A 20,010-nucleotide genomic window follows, 5' to 3' on the forward strand; every position below is an offset into this window, starting at 1 on the left:
GCGGCGCTTGCGGCTTCCAGCTCACCAACTGTTGTGCGACGTGAGCACGAGCTGGAACTCTACATTCCACATGTTGGCCAGGCTTTGTGAGCAGCAAAGGGCAGTTGTGGAATAGCAGCTGCAACATGGTCGTCGCCGTTCGAGTCAACTGCCACTGTTCACAAGCGGGGAGTGGGCATTGATGGCAGACCTCTGTGGGGTTTTTAAAAACTTTGATGAATCCACACAGATGGTTAGTGGCGATAACGCTATTATCAGCGTAACCATCCCACTGCTGTGTCTACTCAAACGATCGCTGCTCACAATTAAGGACGATGCTCTGAATGTGGCAGATGAGGAAATGGGGGAGGACATAACACAGGGTGATAGCCATCCCACCCTCAGTTCGTCTTCTCAGCGCGAATTGGACCATGAAGAGGAGGAGCTGGAGACAGTTGCCTCTGCTACAGAGGGTAGTACCCATGGAACTTTAATTCTATCTGTTCAGCGTGGATGGGCAGAAGAGGAGGAGGAGATGGAGAGTCATCCTGATGTCAACATCGATGTCTTGCCTGTTGGTACTCCAGCGACCCTCGCGTTATACGCATTTTAGATAACACGGATTACTGGGTGTTCACCCTTCTCGACCCCCGCTACAAAGAGAACTTCTCATCTCTCATTCCTCTGGTGGAGAGGACGAGCAAAATGGTGCAACACCAGAAGCTCCTTGTTGTAAAATTGCTCCAAAATTTTCCATCTGAAAACGCTGGCGGCAGAGTCCGTACTTCCTTCGGCAACCGAGGAAGGGAGACAAGGGGAACACACAGTAGTTCCAACAAAGGCAGGGCAACACTCTCCAAGGCATGGGACACTTTCATGACACCCCGCCAGCAACCTCACCCTGAAGCGCGGCCTATTGGTACAAGGAGGCAAACGTTTTGGAAGATGGTGAAGGAATACATAGCAGACAGTGTCAGCGTCCTAAATGATCCCTCAGTGCCTTACAACTACTGGGTGTCCAAGCTGGTCACGTGGCACGAACTTGCGCTCTACTCCTTGGAGGTGTTGGCCTGCCCTGCCGCCAGTGTTTTGTCTGAGCGTGCATTTAGTGCTGCTGGTGGCATTATAACAGATAAGCGTATCCGCTTGTCCACTGGCAATGCTGACAGGTTTACTCAGATAAAAATGAACAAGGCCTGGATTGCCCCTGATTTCTCAACTCTACCAGAGGACAGCTGAGCTGATGATGAACATAAAGGCAATTTCAATCTATCATTTATAATGTACTCAATCTACTGTAGTATATTCCCATGCACCTTTTCCACCACAAAAAAAGAGTATATGGTTGGATCTTGTTTTCTCCTCCTCCTCCACCTCATCCAGATTGTATATATTCCCTCCACTCAATTTTTTTTTTTAATAGGGTCAGCTCAACTGCAGGCCCCTCAACCCAAATTTTTTTATAGGCTCAGCTCACCAGCAGGCCCTCGCCCCTAATGTTTTAGAGGGTCAGCTCAGCAGCATGCCCTCGCATATAATGTTTTAGAGCGTCAGCTCATCAGAAGGCACTCGTATATAATGTTTTAAAGCATCAGTTCAGCAGTAGGCCCTCGCCCATAATGTTTTAGAGGGTCAGTTCAGCAGCAGGCCCTCACCCCTAATGTTTTAGAGGGTCAGCTCAGCAGCAGGCCATCGCATATAATGTTTTACAGGGTCAGCTCACCAGCAGGCCCTCGCCCCTATGGTAGCTGTATCACGGTCACCTGCAGATTAATGCAGACCAGGGCCGTAGCTATAGAGGAAGCAGAGGAAGCTACAGCTTTGTGGCTCTGACCCAGAAGGGGCCTATCCAGAAGGAGGAGGACTAAAGGATTTGGTCAGGGCCCCCTCGACAGTATTACACAATGAAATTATATACAGTGACAGTATAGACAGTGTATAAAACGGATGGAACAGCTGCCGGCCCTGGTCTGAGAGAGCGATCTTTACTAGCCAGAGGAATGGGGGCGGCATGAAAGAAAGGGGTCACTAAAAAATTACTGTGGGATGGAGCCTTATTCAAAAATTTGCTGTGGGGCCCAGTCAATTCTAGCTATGCCATTGATGCAGCCCATTAAAGCAAGTTGGGTTTATCGATTACAAAACCTTAATTAAATCGTGGGCCTGGTGGTTTAAGGCCTTTTAAGCAGCAGCAGCATGGTGATAAAAATGAGTGGCAAGGTGACATGGTGTGGAGATAGCAGCATGAGGAGGCCACATAGTGGCACAATGACTGAGTCTGGATAAAAGACTAAAGCCGCAGATTGCTTAGAAAGATGCAGATGGAAACAATCTGTATCACGGTCACCTGCAGATTAATGCAGCCATCAAATTCAAGTTGGGTTTGTCGGTTCCACCTCAGCTCACCAGCAGGCCCGCACCTAACCCGAACTTTTTAGAGGGTTAGCTAACCTGCAGGCCATCGCATAAAATGTTTTACAGGGGCAGCTCACCAGCAGGCCCGAACCTAAAATCTTTTACAGGGTCAGCTCACCTTCAGGCCCGCAACTCAAATCTTTTACAGGGTCAGCTCACCTGCAGGCCCGCAAGTCATGCTGCCTGGCTTTGAAGTAGTAGCCATAGCCGTTTATCAGGCTCCCTCTCCGAAATCGAACAATGATTCCCCGTTACCAGTGGTCACCATGTTAGGCGCATAAAAGAACATCGAAAGTTGATAGGGAAGATATCCAAATGGATCGTGGACATCACAGGGACGTGCGATCAGGCAGAAATTATCTAGAGTCAACAAAGCGGCAGCAGGGCCTCTCCTGTATATTGTTTCCTCATCCCAAATACCGCAGTGACATTCCCAGTAATTTCAATAACAGGGCATCTTAAGAGTCCTGTATTGTTATTTATTGTCACTACCTCCCCGAGTCAGGAGTGGGTAATTGCTGCACGCCTGCTGCCTTCCTTGCAATTTTGTGCTTTAATAACTTGACCCACCCTCTCTGGGTGGTTCACAATTATGAAAAAAAAAAGTGGCAAAGCAACAACAGCCAATCAGATTTCAGCCATTGACCTCCCTTGGATGCGGTATCCCTTTCTCAAGCTCCCTCTCCGGCATCGAACCCTGATTCCCCGTTACCCATGATCACCATGGTAGGCGCAGAAAAGAACATCGAAAGTTGATAGGGGAGACATCCAAATGGATCATCGCCGTCACGGGGACGTGCAATCGCCCAGAGGTTATCTAGAGTCACCAATGCGGCAGCAGACCCTCGCCCCTAAGGTTTTAGATGGTCAGATCAGTAGGCCCTTGCTCCAAATGTTTTTGAGAGTCACTAGCAGGCCATCAATCATAATTTTTCAAGGGTGTGTATGATGCCCTCCTTTATGTGTAACAAAGGGTGTTTTGGAGTGCCGGTTCCTTGTAATTTTTGGCAGCCCTTTCATTTAGTGCATAGGCTTTACAAGTGTACCACAATGTGAATGAGGCCCTCCTTTATGTGATATACAGGCTGTTTCGGAGTGCCTCTTGCTTGTAATTTTTTGCAGCACTTGCACTTTATATACAATTGAATATACAGGAAAGAATGTTTTCTAACAAATTTACCTGTAGCACACAAATATAGCAATGTGTTTGGGCCGAACACCGGAACACCTGAATACTTTGGTGCTCGATCATCACTATCAATCAGCAGTGTTGCCAGACAGTGTACCTGGAACAGGGCATCCGCATTTTCCTGCAAGCGGCCTGCCCTGTGTTCCATTGAGAACTTGAAGTTCTGTAATGACAAGAAACATCTGGTGACCCGAGCATTCTTCTCTTTGGCCTGGCTCATCCACTTGAGAGGGGAGTGGTCAGTCACCAGACGGAACTTTCTCCCCAACAGATAATAGCGGAGAGACTCGAGTGCCCAGTTGATGGCCAGGCACTCTCTCTCCACTATAATGTACCTAGTCTCGGCTGGGGTGAGTTTGCGGCTCAGGAAAACAAGAGGATGTTCCTCCCCATTGATTTCCTGAGAGAGTAAAGCTCCGAAGCCTATTTCAGAGGCATCGATCTGTACCACAAACTCCCACTTGAAGTCGGGCATCACCAAAACCAGTAACTCGCACAGGACTGACTTCAACGGGGAAAAAGCTTCTTTCGCCTGGTCATTCCAGCGGACCATCACGGACTTCCGTCCCTTCAGGAGCCCGGTCAACGGAGCCGCTAAAGTGGCAAAATGGGGAACGAAACTCATATAATAGCCTATAATTCCCAGGAACTACTTAACTTGCCTCGTGGTGACAGGTCGTGGCCAATTCCGAATCGCCTCTATTTTATTTACTTGGGGTTTGATAACTCCACGTCCAATGATGTACCCCAGGTATTTAGTCTCCTCTAACTCTATCGCGCATTTCTTTGGGTTAGCGGTCAGTCCAGCCTTTCTAAGGGAGTCCACTACAGCCTGCACTTTGGGTAGATTACTTTCCCAGTCGGTACTGTGGATGACGATATCGTCCAGGTAAGCCGACGCGTACCGACGATGTGGACGAAGTACAATGTCCATGAGTCGTTGGAACGTGGCTGGGGGCACCATGCAGACCAAAGGGTAACACTTTATACTGATACAGTCCCTCAGGGGTGACAAAGGCAGTTTTCTCTTTGGCAGCCTCCATTAAGGGCACCTGCCAGTAGCCCTTCGTGAGGTCCAAAACAGAAAAATATCAGGCTTGTCCTAACTTCTCGATAAGCACATCTACCCGTGGCATGGGATACGCATCGAACTAATTTCGTTTAGTTTGCGAAAATCGTTACAGAACCATAATGTCCAGTCCGGCTTGGGTATTAAGACTATCGGACTGGCTCATTCACTTTTGGACTCCTCAATGACGTCTAGTTGCGGAATTACCTGCACTTCCCTCGCATTGGCTTGTCGCCGAGCCTCGGGTACCCGGTATGGTTTTAACCGGACTTTTGCCTGAGGCTCAGTGACAATGTGATGCTGGATTATGGAAGTGCGTCCAGGGAGGTCCGAGAACACATCCGTGTTCCAACTAATGAACTTCCTGGCTTCCTGAGCCTGTTTAGAAGAGAGGCTGTCAGCAATTTTTACTGTGGCAACTACTTCTCTCTTCTCTTGCATTAGACCCAGGAGCCTGAACCTTTTCTCCTACAAAACCTGGCCGCAGGCTGTCTTCAGTAGAGGACTCCCTATCTTTCCATGGTTTTAGTAAATTCACATGGTACACCTGCTCCGGCTTTCGACGCCCCAGCTGGTGTACCTTTCAATTTACCTCTCCCACTTTCTCGAGTACCTTGTAGGGCCCCTGCCATCTAGCTAGGAACTTACTGTCTACGGTTGGTACCAGAACCAAAACCCAATAACCCAGGTTAAAGTTCCGGACCCGAGCCTGCCGATTATAGATCCTACTCTGGGGTTGCTGAGCTGCCTCCATATGCTCCCTAACCAGAGGCAACACTGTCTCCATCCATCCTTGCATTTGGGTGACGTACACAATAACACTTTTGTGCGGTGTGGGTTGTTGTTCCCATGCTTCTTTGGCTATGTCCAAGAGACCGCGAGGGTGTCTGCCATATAGCAGTTCGAAGGGCGAGAACCCAGTAGAGGCCTGGGGCACCTCTCGCACTGCGAACATGAGATAGGGCAGAAGAAGGTCCCAGTCCCTCCCATCCTTAGACACCACTCTTTTTAACATGTCTTTTAATGTTTGATTAAATCTCTCTACCAGGCCATCAGTTTGCGGATGATACACGGACGTCCGTAGCTGTTTTATGTGGAGCAACTTACAGAGTTCCCTCATGACCTTGGACATAAAAGGGGTCCCTTGGTCAGTCAGAACCTCTTTAAGTAGACCCACTCGGGAAAACATCTCCATTAACTCCTTAGCTATGAGTTTGGCTGATGTATGTGGCAGTGGCACCGCCTCTGGGTACCGAGTGGCGTAGTCGAGGACGACCAAGATGTGTTGGTGCCCTCTAGCGGACTTCGGTACTGGGCCTATGAGATCCATAGCGATTCGCTCGAACGGGACCTTGATAATCGGGGGCTCCGGAAATGTGCCTGGGGGCTATATATCTGGCAGGTTGGACAAGACTTACAAGACTCTTCTACCTCTCTGAACATACTGGGCAGTAAAACCACTGTAGTATCCGGTCCTGCGTTTTCTGCCACCCCAAGTGACCCCCAAGAACATGTTGGTGGGCAAGCTCCAATACGAGCTTGCGATACGCCTTGGGCACCACCAGCTGTTCAATATGCTCACCCCGTAGTTGGTTTACCCGATACAGCATTTCCAGGTGAATGACAAAACGGGGAAACATCGACTCGGCCCCAGATTTTTGTGGTTCACCATCAATTATTACAACATTCTCCCAGGCCCGGAATAAGGTTGGGTCCCGGTGTTGTGCAGTTCCGAAATTTTCACCGGAGACATTGAGGTCTGTCAATTCAGGACCCAGCGGCAAGTCCTCAACGTCTCCTACCAACATACTCAGCTGGGTTGTCTCCCCCTCTTCCACCGAAGTGGCGGTCACCCCTACCGCTGGCCCTTCGGCCTCGGGTTCCCAGGGTTCTGGCCTCCTGCCCCAGCCAGGCCACTCTGCTGAAGTTACCCCTGACTCAGGAGCATTAACAACTCTCACAGCTGACCACAGGGCCAGGAAGCCTGGAAAGCCTCTCCTTATTATTAGTTCATAAGGTAAAGTGGTGGCAACGGCCACCTCGTGGGTCCACTTTCCGCCTCCCGTGGATAGAGACACCAGGGCGGTGGGATAGTCCTTTAAATCTCCATGTATGCACACGACCCCGATTTTTCGGCCAGTATACTCGTCGGGCCGCACCAGGGTAGCTCTTACCAGGGTCACCAGACTCCCTGAGTCCAACAAAGCCACTGCCAGAGTGTCTCCCACTTCTACCTGGCACAGGTGGTTATTGTCTATAGTCTCTGGGATACCTGATGCACACAGCTTCCTGGCATACAACGAGTTGCGGTATCCATAGTTAGTCTCCATGGGTTCGCCCCGATGGGGACAGTCGGCCCTTACGTGGCCAGCTCCTGACACCTCCAGAATACTATCAGAGCCAGGTCTATGGGGGAGTACACCCCGGGCGGGCTTGGTTGGCACAAGTCTCTGGGTCTGGGATGGAGATTGCTGGGGTTTGGATCCCCCCTCCCAAATGAACCCCCTTTCAAATTCCTGACAGCCTCATAGCGTTCCACCAGGTCCACCATCTCAAGGGCATTACCAGGAGACACCTGGCCTATCCAGTGCTGGAGGGGATACGGCAAAGCCCTCCAGAACACATCAGCCAATAGCCGGTCCAATATAGCAGTGGGACTCAGCATGTCAGGTTGTAGCCATTTTTGCAACAGGTGTAATAGGGTATAATACTGGGGCCTCACGGGCTCAGCCGGGTTAAACTCCCACTGATGCACCCGCCGGGCCCGGACTAATACATTCACCCCCAGTCTCGCTAGGATCTCACCCTTTACTGTCGGGTAATCAGCCACTTGATCATCCGGTAAGTCAAAATACACCTGCTGGGGTCCAGAAGCCAGGAACGGAGCGACGACCTCAGCCCATTGCTCCCGGGGTAACTTCTCTCTCACGGCTACCTTCTCAAAGATCGCCAAATAGGTCTCGTCATCTGTGGGGGTCATCTTGGGGATCGCCGCACGGATCGCTTTCCAGGCATCGTGGACGCTCTGGGATGCTCCTGCTGCTTGTAAAGCCATCACATGTTGTAACAGCAGCTGGCTTGTTTCCTGCTGTTGCTTATTTGCCTCCCGCTGTTGCAGGTTAGCTTCCACGAGGGCTTTCATGACAGCTTGCATTTTGTCGAGGGACACGGATTGTAATCTCGCTGGTTTGATGTAAGACATACAACCGTGCCCGGAAAAACAAAAATATTTCGGCCTTCACGCCAGCCTCACTGCAATGCCCGCATCTTCCATCAATTGTGGGGATTAGCTCTGGTAGTTGGGATAAGCGGGTGCAGTACAGAGGCAAAGTACAAGTTTGTAATTCAAATGTCCGTGTTTATTCACACATAAGGTCAAACAAAAAAACTCTTTGCAAGGTTGGTGTTTGTTCACACCGAGTAGAAAGTTCATGCATAAAAAAAATGTCACCTTGTCGGCGGTTCTGCCTCCAGCAGTTAAAATGCAGGCTTTAGGTGGCCTGCACTCCCAAGACACAAGCCTCAGCTTTTCAGCCCAGCACAGAGCTCAGTTCCCACACCAGGCATTGCCAGAGCCCCTCTTTCAGAGAGAGGTAATCACTTCCAGCTGACACTGCCAGCTGGGTTTTTTATAGGACAGTCAAGACCCGGCCTGGAACGTGGGGAGTAGTCACCCACCCAGCACTTTGCCTACTCCCAGTAAGAGCCGTCCCGGATCAGCTATACAGCCATACTAAAATAGTAAAGTGTCAATCAGCATTAGCTGCCGCTGACACCTCGGGTGACACATACCTTCTGTCAACGACGGACCCTTACGCCTTCTATATATACACACTGATGAGCAAAATGGTAGAAATATTTTGAACTTTTGAATTTCAGTCTCCACATCTCACCATCTACTACAGCTTTGAACGTGAGACTACCATCATTTTATAGACAATCATCTTGGCTATTTCATATATAAATTAGACTTGCAACTACTTAGCATATGATTAGTTATGCAGATTCTTGTCATGTAACTGCATTGTTACTGTTTTGCTCCTAAAAGTCAAAATTTTTATTTTTATTATCTTGCTAGCATTTTGTAAATCCACCTTTGGGTTTCAACACTGCATGAATCCTTCTGGGCATGCTCTCGATCAGATTCAAGCATGTCTTGACCAAAATCTGTTCCCAGGTCTCTTTTACACATTCCCAATGTTGGTGCATACTGGTCGACTCACTTGGGTCCGAATACAGCTTTTTCTTCAGCTCTGCCCACAAGTGTTCGATTGGATTGAGGTCTGGGGACTGTGGGGGCCAATCTAGCACCTCTACTTTATTGTCATTGAATCATTTTTTTGCCAATCCCGACGCATGCTTCAGATCATTGTCCGGCCGGAACACTATGTCATCCTTTTCATACCCATAGTACGTGTAAGAAGTAACATGTCTTGTAGGAAACTCACATATAGCTCAGTATTGAAACCAAAATCGATCCTGGTCAAGTATCCAATGCCTTTGGCTGTGAAAAATAACCCATATTATCAGGCTTCCTTCACCGAACTTGACAGTTCCTTCAATTTCTCAATCTGTTAGCCCCCTTTTCCCTTGTTCTTTCCAGACCTGTTTGCACCCATCAGAGCCCAGTCTATTGACTTTCGTCTGATCACTCCAGATCACAATCTGTTAGCCCCCTTTTCCCTTGTTCTTTCCAGACCTGTTTGCACCCATCAGAGCCCAGTCTATTGACTTTCGTCTGATCACTCCAGATCACCTGTTTACAATCTTCTACTGTCCACTGTTTGTACTTTTTTGCAAATTCGAGCCAACACGATATTGAAGTTGAGGCTTCTTGACCTTTTTTCGGGCCACCATTCCAGACTTGTGTAATGCCCATCGGGCCACAATTTTAGACTTGTGTAATACCCATTGCACTGTGGTTGCTTGGACTTCTGTGATCTCACTATTACGAAGTAGGGATGAGCAAACCCGGACCACGCTGTTTGGGTTCGTACCAAACATTTCCGTGTCCGTGTTCCCAAACACGGACATTGGTGCGAAAATCCATGTTTGCTGTTCGGATTTTAAATAAAGCTTGTTGAAAGGCTGCAGCATAGCAAATCAACAAGCGTTTAAGCTGTGGGCACTTGGAAGCCATCACAGTCATGCCTAGTATTGGCATGGCTGTGATTGGCCGGCTCACCATGTGACCCTGCATGCATAAATGCTGGATCACGTGGTGTGCCGCCATTCTGCTCTAACTAGTGCAGAGACAGGACGCTGCTGCACTGAGGGACAGTGTTAGTTTTTTTTTTTTTTTTAAGAAGTCTGTGAATGACCTGTAGGCATTTATGTGGGTGCAATACAACAACTTTGCACCAGTGACACAGAAATACAATACTTAATCGTGCTTTTCAGTCTGTGGGTGACCTGTAGTCATTTTTGGTCAGTGCAATACTACCCCTTTGCACCAGTGACATGGAAATACAATAGTTAATGTCTGTTAATTGTGTTGGTGACACATAGCTATTTTTTGGGGTGCAAAACACGTCAATTGCCTCTGTGACACGGAATTACAATAGTTAATCAGTCTGTTAATTGTGTCGGTGGCACAAATCAATTTTTTTTCATTACCACCGCATTTTCATCTGTCTAACTATAATCAGAGAGTAAATTAGTATGTTAATTGTGTAGGTGGCACAAAATAATTTTTGGGGGTTCATCACACCGCCTTTGCAGTGCCAGGCCCCAAACCCATTTTATTTGATAATGTCTCCTTAACAGTTTTTGAAATCTGTGATAAAGAGGACACAGACGATACACCTCCCACCAAGGACAGCTTGTCGTTGCCTCTGGGCAGCCTGGCACACATGAGCAACTACATGCTGCAGTGCCTGCGCAACGACCGCCAAGTTGCCCTCATTCTTACCAGTGCTGATTAATGGTTGGCCACCCTGCTGGATCCCCGCTACAAGGACAACGGGCTGTCCTTAGTTCCATCACTGGGGCACAATCGGAAGATGCGCGAGTACAAGTGCACGCTGGTAGACGCACTACTGATTGCGTTCTCACCTGACAGCTGGGGGTCAGTGGAAGCACGAGGTGGAGGAGGAGGAAGTCGCAAGCGCACCTGTGGCACCACCAGCACTTCAGAAGGGAGGGTTAGCATTGCCAAAATGTGGAAAAGCTTTGTCAGCACGCCACAACATCAAGCACTACCATCTGATACGGACCGTCTTAGCAGCAGGCAGCTTTCCAGCAACACGTCTGCACATATTGACTGATGGGTCTGCCGCATTTAAGTTCTAGGTCTCCAAATTGGGCACATGGTTGGAGCTTTCCCTTTACGCCTTGGAGGTGCTGGCCTGGCCTGTGGCAAGTGTATTGTCCGAAAATGTGTTTAGCACGTGGACAAGCTCATGTTCATTAAAATGAACCAGGCATGGATTCCACAGAAGTTGTCCGTACCTTGGGCAGGTTAGAGAGGTATTCCCTCTGCACCCAGCCATTGTTATACTCCAGTGCACTTTGTGCGTTCTCTTTGCTATTTCCCAATGTTTTGGGGCCTCAACAACAAAAAAATAAAGGAAAAAAATAAATAAAAAAATTGTTGGCTATCTCCTCCGCCTCTTTAGCCTACACTGCCATGTCCGCCTCTTCTGCCTACACCGCCACTTCCACCTCCTCCTCCACTTCCTGGCTCAAGATTATTATTATGTCTTATATTGGCGGAGTAGAGAAGTATACCGGCCACACCCAGCCATTGTTATACTCCATCACACTGTGTGCGTTCTCTTTGCTATTTCCCAGTAATTTGGAGTCTCTACAAATATTTTTTTTTAAAAAGTAAAAAAATTACTAAATAAAAAATTGTTGGCTATCTCCTCTGCCTCTTCTGCCTATATCGCCACGTCCGCCTCTTCCGCCTACACCACCACATCTGCCTCCTCTACTCAGACCTCTGCCTCCTGACTTAAGATTATTATGTTTTATATTGGCAGAGTAGAGAAGTATAGTATAGAATAGTACAGAATAGTCAGACACATTTAAAAAATAAAACAGAAACAGTGTCAGCTTCCTCCCCCGCCTCTTCCACCTACACCACCACGTCCACCTCCTCCTAGTCTATTCGGACCTCCACCTCCTGGCTCAAGATTATTATTTGTTATATTGGCAGAGTAGATAAGTGTACCATCTGCACCCCCAAAAAATGGCTATGGGTCACACACAGAATTAACAGACAAATAAAAAATTTAAGAACCCCCACACACACACACAAAAACAGTGTTGGCTTCCTCCTCTGCCTCTTCCACCTACACTGCCACGTCTACAGCCTCCTCAACTTCCTACTCCACTTGAACTTCCACCTCCTGGTTCAAAATTATAATTTTTTAATTTTATATAATTTCCCTATCCACATTTGTTTGCAGGGCAATTGTACTGCTCTTACCCCCATTTTGGATCAATTTCCAGCCCTCTAGCCCTTTCTATTACTTTTTTACAGCGCCCAACGTTCAGCTCCCCATTGACTTCAGTGGGGTTCGGTGTTAAGTACGGGACCCGAACCAAACTTTGAAACAAAGTTCAGCCGAACCCTTGAACCCGAACATCCGCCAGTCCGCTCGTCACTATTATGAAGCATACGAGCCACCCCCACTGCTGTGTTTGTCACACTAGAACTTGTTGACTCCGACGTCTTGGCTGGACGTCCACCTCTTGGCTTTGGAATGGATGGACAGACTTCATTTTGTATTCTTCCAACTGTCATGGCACTCTCATGATGCAGTTTGGCAATTTTCTTGGCCAAGATACTGCTATCGATGAGCTGGATGATGCTGTTTCTCTTTTCTTGGGAAATCTTTTTAATGGCTGCTCCTTGATTCCAACCAATGACCTTTCGATTGGAAATCAACGTAATAACACACTGAGCTATTAGGGAATGTGGGAACCGGTTGAAATTTGTAGTATACAAGAAGAAAAAGATTGTTCAACCACCAGGAGCAAAACAGTAACAATGCAGTTACATGACAAGAATCTGCATAACTAATCATAGTTACAATACAATTTATGTATGAGATAGACAAGATAATCTCTTATATATATAAAAATGAGTTTCTGTCTGTCTGTCTGTTCTTTATGCGCAGGGCCGGCCTTTGGGGTGTGCGGGCTGTGCGGCCGCACAGGGCGCCATAGCAACAGGGGCGCTGGGCGGCCGACAGCTCGCAATGTAATATGCGGCAAGCGAGGCTGCACTTGTGTTCTCCCTCGGGGCGCCCCCTCCATCTCCCCCTCCCCTGTCTGACCTGATTCGTTCCTCCTCCCCTGAGTCTGACCTGCCTGCTGCCCCTGCCGCTGCCAATAAGAAGAGAGACGGGAGGAGGAGGGGAGAGGCTGTGGCCACTGCGCCACCAATGAAGATAACTGACCTGAAATACAAATACAGGAGGCGGGTGCCGGAATCAAATAGCCGGCACCCGACCTTTGTGACAAGGAGCTGCGATCAGCTGCAGTTGAGTTAACCCTTCAGGTGCGGTACCTGAGGGGTTAACTGCCGCTGATCGCAGCTCCCTGTCACAAAGGTCGGGTGCCGGCTATTTGATTCCGGCACCCACCTCCTGTATTTGTATAAGAAACATTGGTGGCACAATGCGCCCCCCCCCCCCTCAACACCCCAGTATAAGAAAGATTGGTGGCTCAGTGGGAAGTGCCAATGAGGGTTAAAAAATAATTAAAAAAATTAACTCACCTCCTCCAGTTGATCGCGTAGCTGCCGGTCTCCTGTTTCTCAGGACCTGTGGTGACGTCACTGAGCTCATCACATGGTCCATTACAATGGTGATGGATCATGTGATGTATCATGTGATGAGCACAGTAATGTCACCACAGGTCCTTTGACAGGTCCTGAAGAAAGAACAGGAGACGATCAATTGGAGGAGGTGAGTTAATTATTTTTTTATTTTTTAACCCTCATTGGCACTGCCCACTGCGTCACCAATGTTTATTATATTGAGGGGGGGCGCACTGCACCACCAATGTTTATTATATTGCACCACCAATGTTTATTACATGGGGGGGCGCACTGCGCCACCAATGTTTATTATACTGGGGTGTTGGGGGGGCGCACTGCGCCACCAATGTTTATCATACTGGGGTGTTGGGGGGGGGCGCACTGCACCACCAATGTTTATTATATTGGGGGGGCGCACTGCGCTCATGTTTATTATATTGGGGGGGCGCACTGCGCTCATGTTTATTATATTGGGGGCGCACTGCGCCAATGTTTATTATATTGGGGGGGCGCACTGCGCCACCAATGTTTATTATATTGGGGGGGCCCACTGCGCCACCAATGCTTATTATACTGGGGTGTTGGGGGGGGCGCACTGCGTCACCAATGTTTATCATACTGGGGTGTTGGGGGGGGGCGAACTGCGCCACCAATGTTTACTATATGGGGGGGGCACTGCGCACAACGACGGGTTAGGGAAATTTCACAGCAGAGTGCGCATGCGCTGGGAGCCTCGCCGGCGGTTAGGGTAGGGAAAAATTATGGGCCAGTGCACAGGTGCGGTGATCGGATGGATGTTCTCAGCTGGACACCGGCCGACACTGCGCATGCGCTGGGAGCCTCACCAGCGTTAGGGTAGGGAAAAAGCACTGGCCCGTACGTAATTTTTCCCTTCCCTAACCGCTGGTGAGGCTCCCGGTGCATGCGCAGTGTCGGCCGGTGTCCAGCTGAGAACATCCATCCGATCACTGCGCCTGCGCACTGGCCCATAGTTTTTCCCTACCCTAACTGCCGGCGAGGCTCCTGGCGCATGCGCACTCTGCTGTGAAATTTCCCTAACCTGTCGTTGTGTGCCTGCGTGGCGCTGCACACCTCCTCACGTCATGTCCGGTGCGACCGGAAGTGACGAAGGTAGGGAAATATGACGAAGTATAACATTACACCGGCCTTTGGGGTGTGCGGGCTGGTAACTACTTGGTTGGATAGTCAGCCAGCCTATGCCATGATGCCAGCAACAAGCAGTGTTTTTTTTTTTTTTTTTTTGGGGGGGGGGGCGCCACAAGGTTAGCTCGCACAGGGCGCCTGAACACCTAAGGCCGGCCCTGTTTATGCGCGACCAAACAACTAAACCGATCTTCACCAAGTTGGGCACACAGGTACATCAAGTGTCCGGGAAGGTTTTAGACCAGGTCTCAGCTCTCTAGGACGTACCGTTCCTGAGATATTACCAGAAAATGACCTGCATTAGCCAATACAAGCCCCCAACTGCCATGCACACGGTCACATGTCCCTTATCAGCCAATAGAAGCTTGCAGGTCCTACTTCAGGTTTCCATAACAACTGATCACAGGTTTTAGCAGTCATAGGACGTGTCAGGATTAGATATACAGCTCAGCAGGCAATATCACACAGGATAGGATATTAGATACACAGCTCAGCAGACAGTATCACACAGGATAGGATTAGATACACAGCTCAGCAGACAGTATCACACAGGATAGGATTAGATACACAGCTCAGCAGACAGTATCACACAGGATAGGATATTAGCTCAGCAGACAGTATCACACAGGATATGATTAGATACACAGCTCAGCAAGGATTAGATACACAGCTCAGCAGACAGTATCACACAGGATAGGATTAGATACACAGCTTAGCAGACAGTATCACACAGGATAGGATTAGATACATAGAGGAGCAGACAGTATCACACATGATAGGATTAGAAACAGCTCAGCAGACAGTATCACACAAGACAGGATTAGGTACACAGCTCAGAAGGCAGTATCACACAGGATAGGATATTAGATACACAGCTCAGCAGACAGTATCACACAGGATAGGATTAGATACACAGCTCAGCAGACAGTATCACACAGGATAGGATTAGATACACAGCTCAGCAGACAGTATCACACAGGATAGGATTAGATGCTCAGCAAGGATTAGATACACAGCTCAGCAGACAGTATCACAAAGGATAGGATTAGATGCACAGCTCAGCGGACAGTATCACACAGGATAGGATTAGATACACAGATCAGCAGACAGTATCACACAACATAAGATTAGATGCACAGCTCAGCAGACAGTATCATACAGGATAGGAATAGATACACAGCTCAGCAGACAGTATCACAAAGGATAGGATTAGATGCACAGCTCAGCGGACAGTATCACACAGGATAGGATTAGATACACAGATCAGCAGACAGTATCCCACAACATAAGATTAGATGCACAGCTCAGCAGACAGTATCATACAGGATAGGAATAGATGCACAGCTCAGCAGACAGTATCACACAGGATAGGATTAGATACACAGCTCAGAAGACAATATCACATAGGATAGGATTAGATACATAGCTCAGCACACAATATCACGCAAGATATGGATGGATGCTCAGCAGACAGTATCACATGACATAAGATTAGATACACAGCTCAGCAGACAGTATCACACAGGATAGGATTAGATACACAGCTCAGCAGACAGTATCACACAGGATAGGATTAGATACACAGCTCAGCAGACAGTATAACACAGGATATGATTAGATGCACAGCTCAGCAGACAGTATCACACATGATAAGATTAGATACACAGCTCAGCAGACAGTATCACACATGACTGGATTAGATACACAGCTCAGCAGGCAGTATCAGACAGGATGGGATATTAGATACACTGCTCAGCAGACAGTATCACAAAGGATAGGATTATATACACAGCTCAGTGGACAGTATCACACAGGATAGGATTAGATACACAGCTCAGCAGACAGTATCACACATGATAAGATTAGATACACAGCTCAGAAGACAGTATCACACAGGATAGGATTGGATACACAGCTCAGCAGACAGTATCACACAAGATAGGATTAGATACACAGCTCAGCAGACAGTATCACACAGGATAGGATTAGATACACAGCTCAGCAGACAGTATCACACAGGATAGGATTCGATACACAGCCCAGCAGACAGTATAACACAGGATATGATTAGATACACAGCTCAGCGGACAGTATCACAAAGGATAGGATTAGATACACAGCTCAGAAGACAATATCACACAGGATAGGATTAGATACACAGCTCAGAAGACAGTATAACACAGGATAAGATTAGATACACAGCTCAGCAGACAGTATCACACAAGATATGATTAGATACTCAGCTTAGCAAGGATTAGATACACAGCTCAGCAGACAGTATCACACAGGATAGGATTAGATACACAGCTCAGCAGACAGTATCACACAGGATAGGATTAGATACACATCTCAGCAGACAGTATCACACAGGATAGGATTAGATACATAGCTCAGCAGACAGTATCACACAGGATAGGATTAGATACACAGTTCAGCACACAATATTACACATGATAGGATTAGAAACACAGCTCAGCAGACAGTATCACACAAGACAAGATTAGGTACACAGCTCAGAAGGCAGTATCACACAGGATAGGATATTAGATACACAGCTCAGCAGACAGTATCACACAGGATAGGATTAGATACACAGCTCAGCATACAGTATCACACAACATAAGATTAGATACACAGCTCAGCAGACAGTATCACACAGGATAGGATTAGATACACAGCTTAGCAGACAGTATCACACAGGATAGGATTAGATACACAGCTCAGCAGACAGTATCACACAGAATATAATTAGATGCACAGCTCAGCAAGGATTAGATACACAGCTCAACAGACAGTATTACACAGGATAGGATTAGATACCCAGCTCAGCAGACAGTATCACACAGGATAGGGTTAGATGCACAGCTCAGCAGACAGTATCACACATGATAGGATTGGATACATGGCTCAGCAGGCAGTATCACACAGGATAGGATATTAGATACACTGCTCAGCAGACAGTATCACAAAGGATAGGATTAGATACACACCTCAGCAGACAGTATAACACAGGATAGCATTATATACACAGCTCAGCAGACAGTATCACACAGGATAGGATTAGATACATAGCTCAGCAGACAGTATCACACAGGATAGGATTAGATACACAGTTCAGCACACAATATTACACATGATAGGATTAGAAACACAGCTCAGCAGACAGTATCACACAAGACAGGATTAGGTACACAGCTCAGAAGGCAGTATCACACAGGATAGGATATTAGATACACAGCTCAGCAGACAGTATCACACAGGATAGGATTAGATACACAGCTCAGCATACAGTATCACACAACATAAGATTAGATACACAGCTCAGCAGACAGTATCACAGAGGATAGGATTAGATACACAGCTCAGCAGACAGTATCACACAGAATATAATTAGATGCACAGCTCAGCAAGGATTAGATACACAGCTCAACAGACAGTATTACACAGGATAGGATTAGATACCCAGCTCAGCAGACAGTATCACACAGGATAGGGTTAGATGCACAGCTCAGCAGACAGTATCACACATGATAGGATTGGATACACAGCTCAGCAGACAGTATCACACATGACTGGATTAGATACATGGCTCAGCAGGCAGTATCACACAGGATAGGATATTAGATACACTGCTCAGCAGACAGTATCACAAAGGATAGGATTAGATACACACCTCAGCAGACAGTATAACACAGGATAGGATTATATACACAGCTCAGCAGATAGTATCACACAACATAAGATTATATACACAGATCAGCAGACAGTATCACACAACATAAGATTAGATACACAGCTCAGCAGACAGTATCACACAGGATAGGATTAGATGCACAGCTCAGCAGACAGTATCACACAGGATAGGATTAGATATACAGCTCAGCAGACGGTATCACACATGATAGGAATAGATACACGGCTCAGCGGACAGTATCACACAGGATAGGATTAGATACACAGCTCAGCAGACAGTATCACACAGGATAGGATGAGATAAACAGCTCAGCAGACAGTGGGGTGGGGTGCTGTAGAGGTCACTGTTATGGGGTATTCTGTCTATATCTTTTAACAACACACAGAAACATTAAATGAAATAGATTAAATATACCCGTGCCAAGCCGGGTACTTCTACTAGTCGTCTATAAAATGATGGCAATCTCAGACTCGAGACTATAGTGGATGGTGAGATATGGAGCCTGAAAGTCAATAGTTCAAAACATTGTTGTTACCCTTTTGCTTGTCAGTGTAAATATCTCTTAGGGTACTTTCACATTAGCGGCAGGGGAGTCCAGCAGGCTGATCCAGCGGGTGAACTGCCTGCCGGATCAGTCCTGCCGCTAGTTCACGTGTGCCCCGGACTGCCGCTTCGTCCCCATTGACTATAATGGGGCGGGGGCGGAGTTCCGACGGCAGCACGGCAGTGCACGACATGCAGTACTTTTAGTCTGGCTGCCTCTCGCTGTGCGCTGCCGCCGGAACTCCGCCCCGCCCCCATTATAGTCAATGGGGACGGAGCGGCAATCCGGGGGCCATGTAAACTAGCAGCAGGACGGATCCGACAGGCTGTTCACCCGCCGGAACAGCCTGCCGGACTCCCCTGCCGCTAGTGTTAAACTAGCATTACAAGGACATATTCTTTACATTTTCTTCCCCATTAGTGATAACCTAGTTATACCCAGTAAGCACTCTACTACAACAGCTGTCACAGGTAAGAATAGCTGAAAGAGGGCACAGCTTTTCCACCTTTGAAGTATGCAGGGTGGCAGCATAGTTTTTACTTAGTAGGAGGCCATAAATTACCAGTTGAGCTAAAAAGTGCAGCTAGAATAGAAAAATCTAAATTATGAACTACAGTATAATATGTGCATTGGGAGATAAATTTGTGCATCATTCTGACATATTTCCATTAAACATGTCTTATTACGCAAGTCTATTACCCTATACCCCCTTTAGTGCCTTTATTATTTTTTGTGGCATACTGGGTCATTCATACTAGGCCACACCTTAATTATACTTGTCACACGTTATACTCTTGTCATTTTGCAGACTAACCACCCACCAATTCTACGCCCTGATATCGATGAGGTTTTGACTGCAAGAAAATGATAAAGATTTTTCTTATTTATCACCTTTATGACTTGCATAAACTTAAATATAAGAATTATAAATGCAATGTCCTTATACACTGTCGCGTGAAAGTTTATGAACCCTTCAGAATTTTCTACATTTCTGCATAAATTTGACCTAAAACTACCTCAGGTTTACACATAAGTCCTAAAAGTAGATAAAGATAACCAAATCAAACAAATGTGTTAGGCTACTTTCACACGAGCGTTCGGGTGTCCGCTCGTGCGCTCCGTTTGAAGGGGCTCACGAGCGGCCCCGAACGCATCCGTCTGGCCCTAATGCATTCTCAGTGGAGGC

This window comes from Bufo bufo, chromosome 4, assembly GCF_905171765.1.
Source record: "Bufo bufo chromosome 4, aBufBuf1.1, whole genome shotgun sequence".
NCBI classification, from domain to species: Eukaryota; Metazoa; Chordata; class Amphibia; order Anura; family Bufonidae; genus Bufo; species Bufo bufo.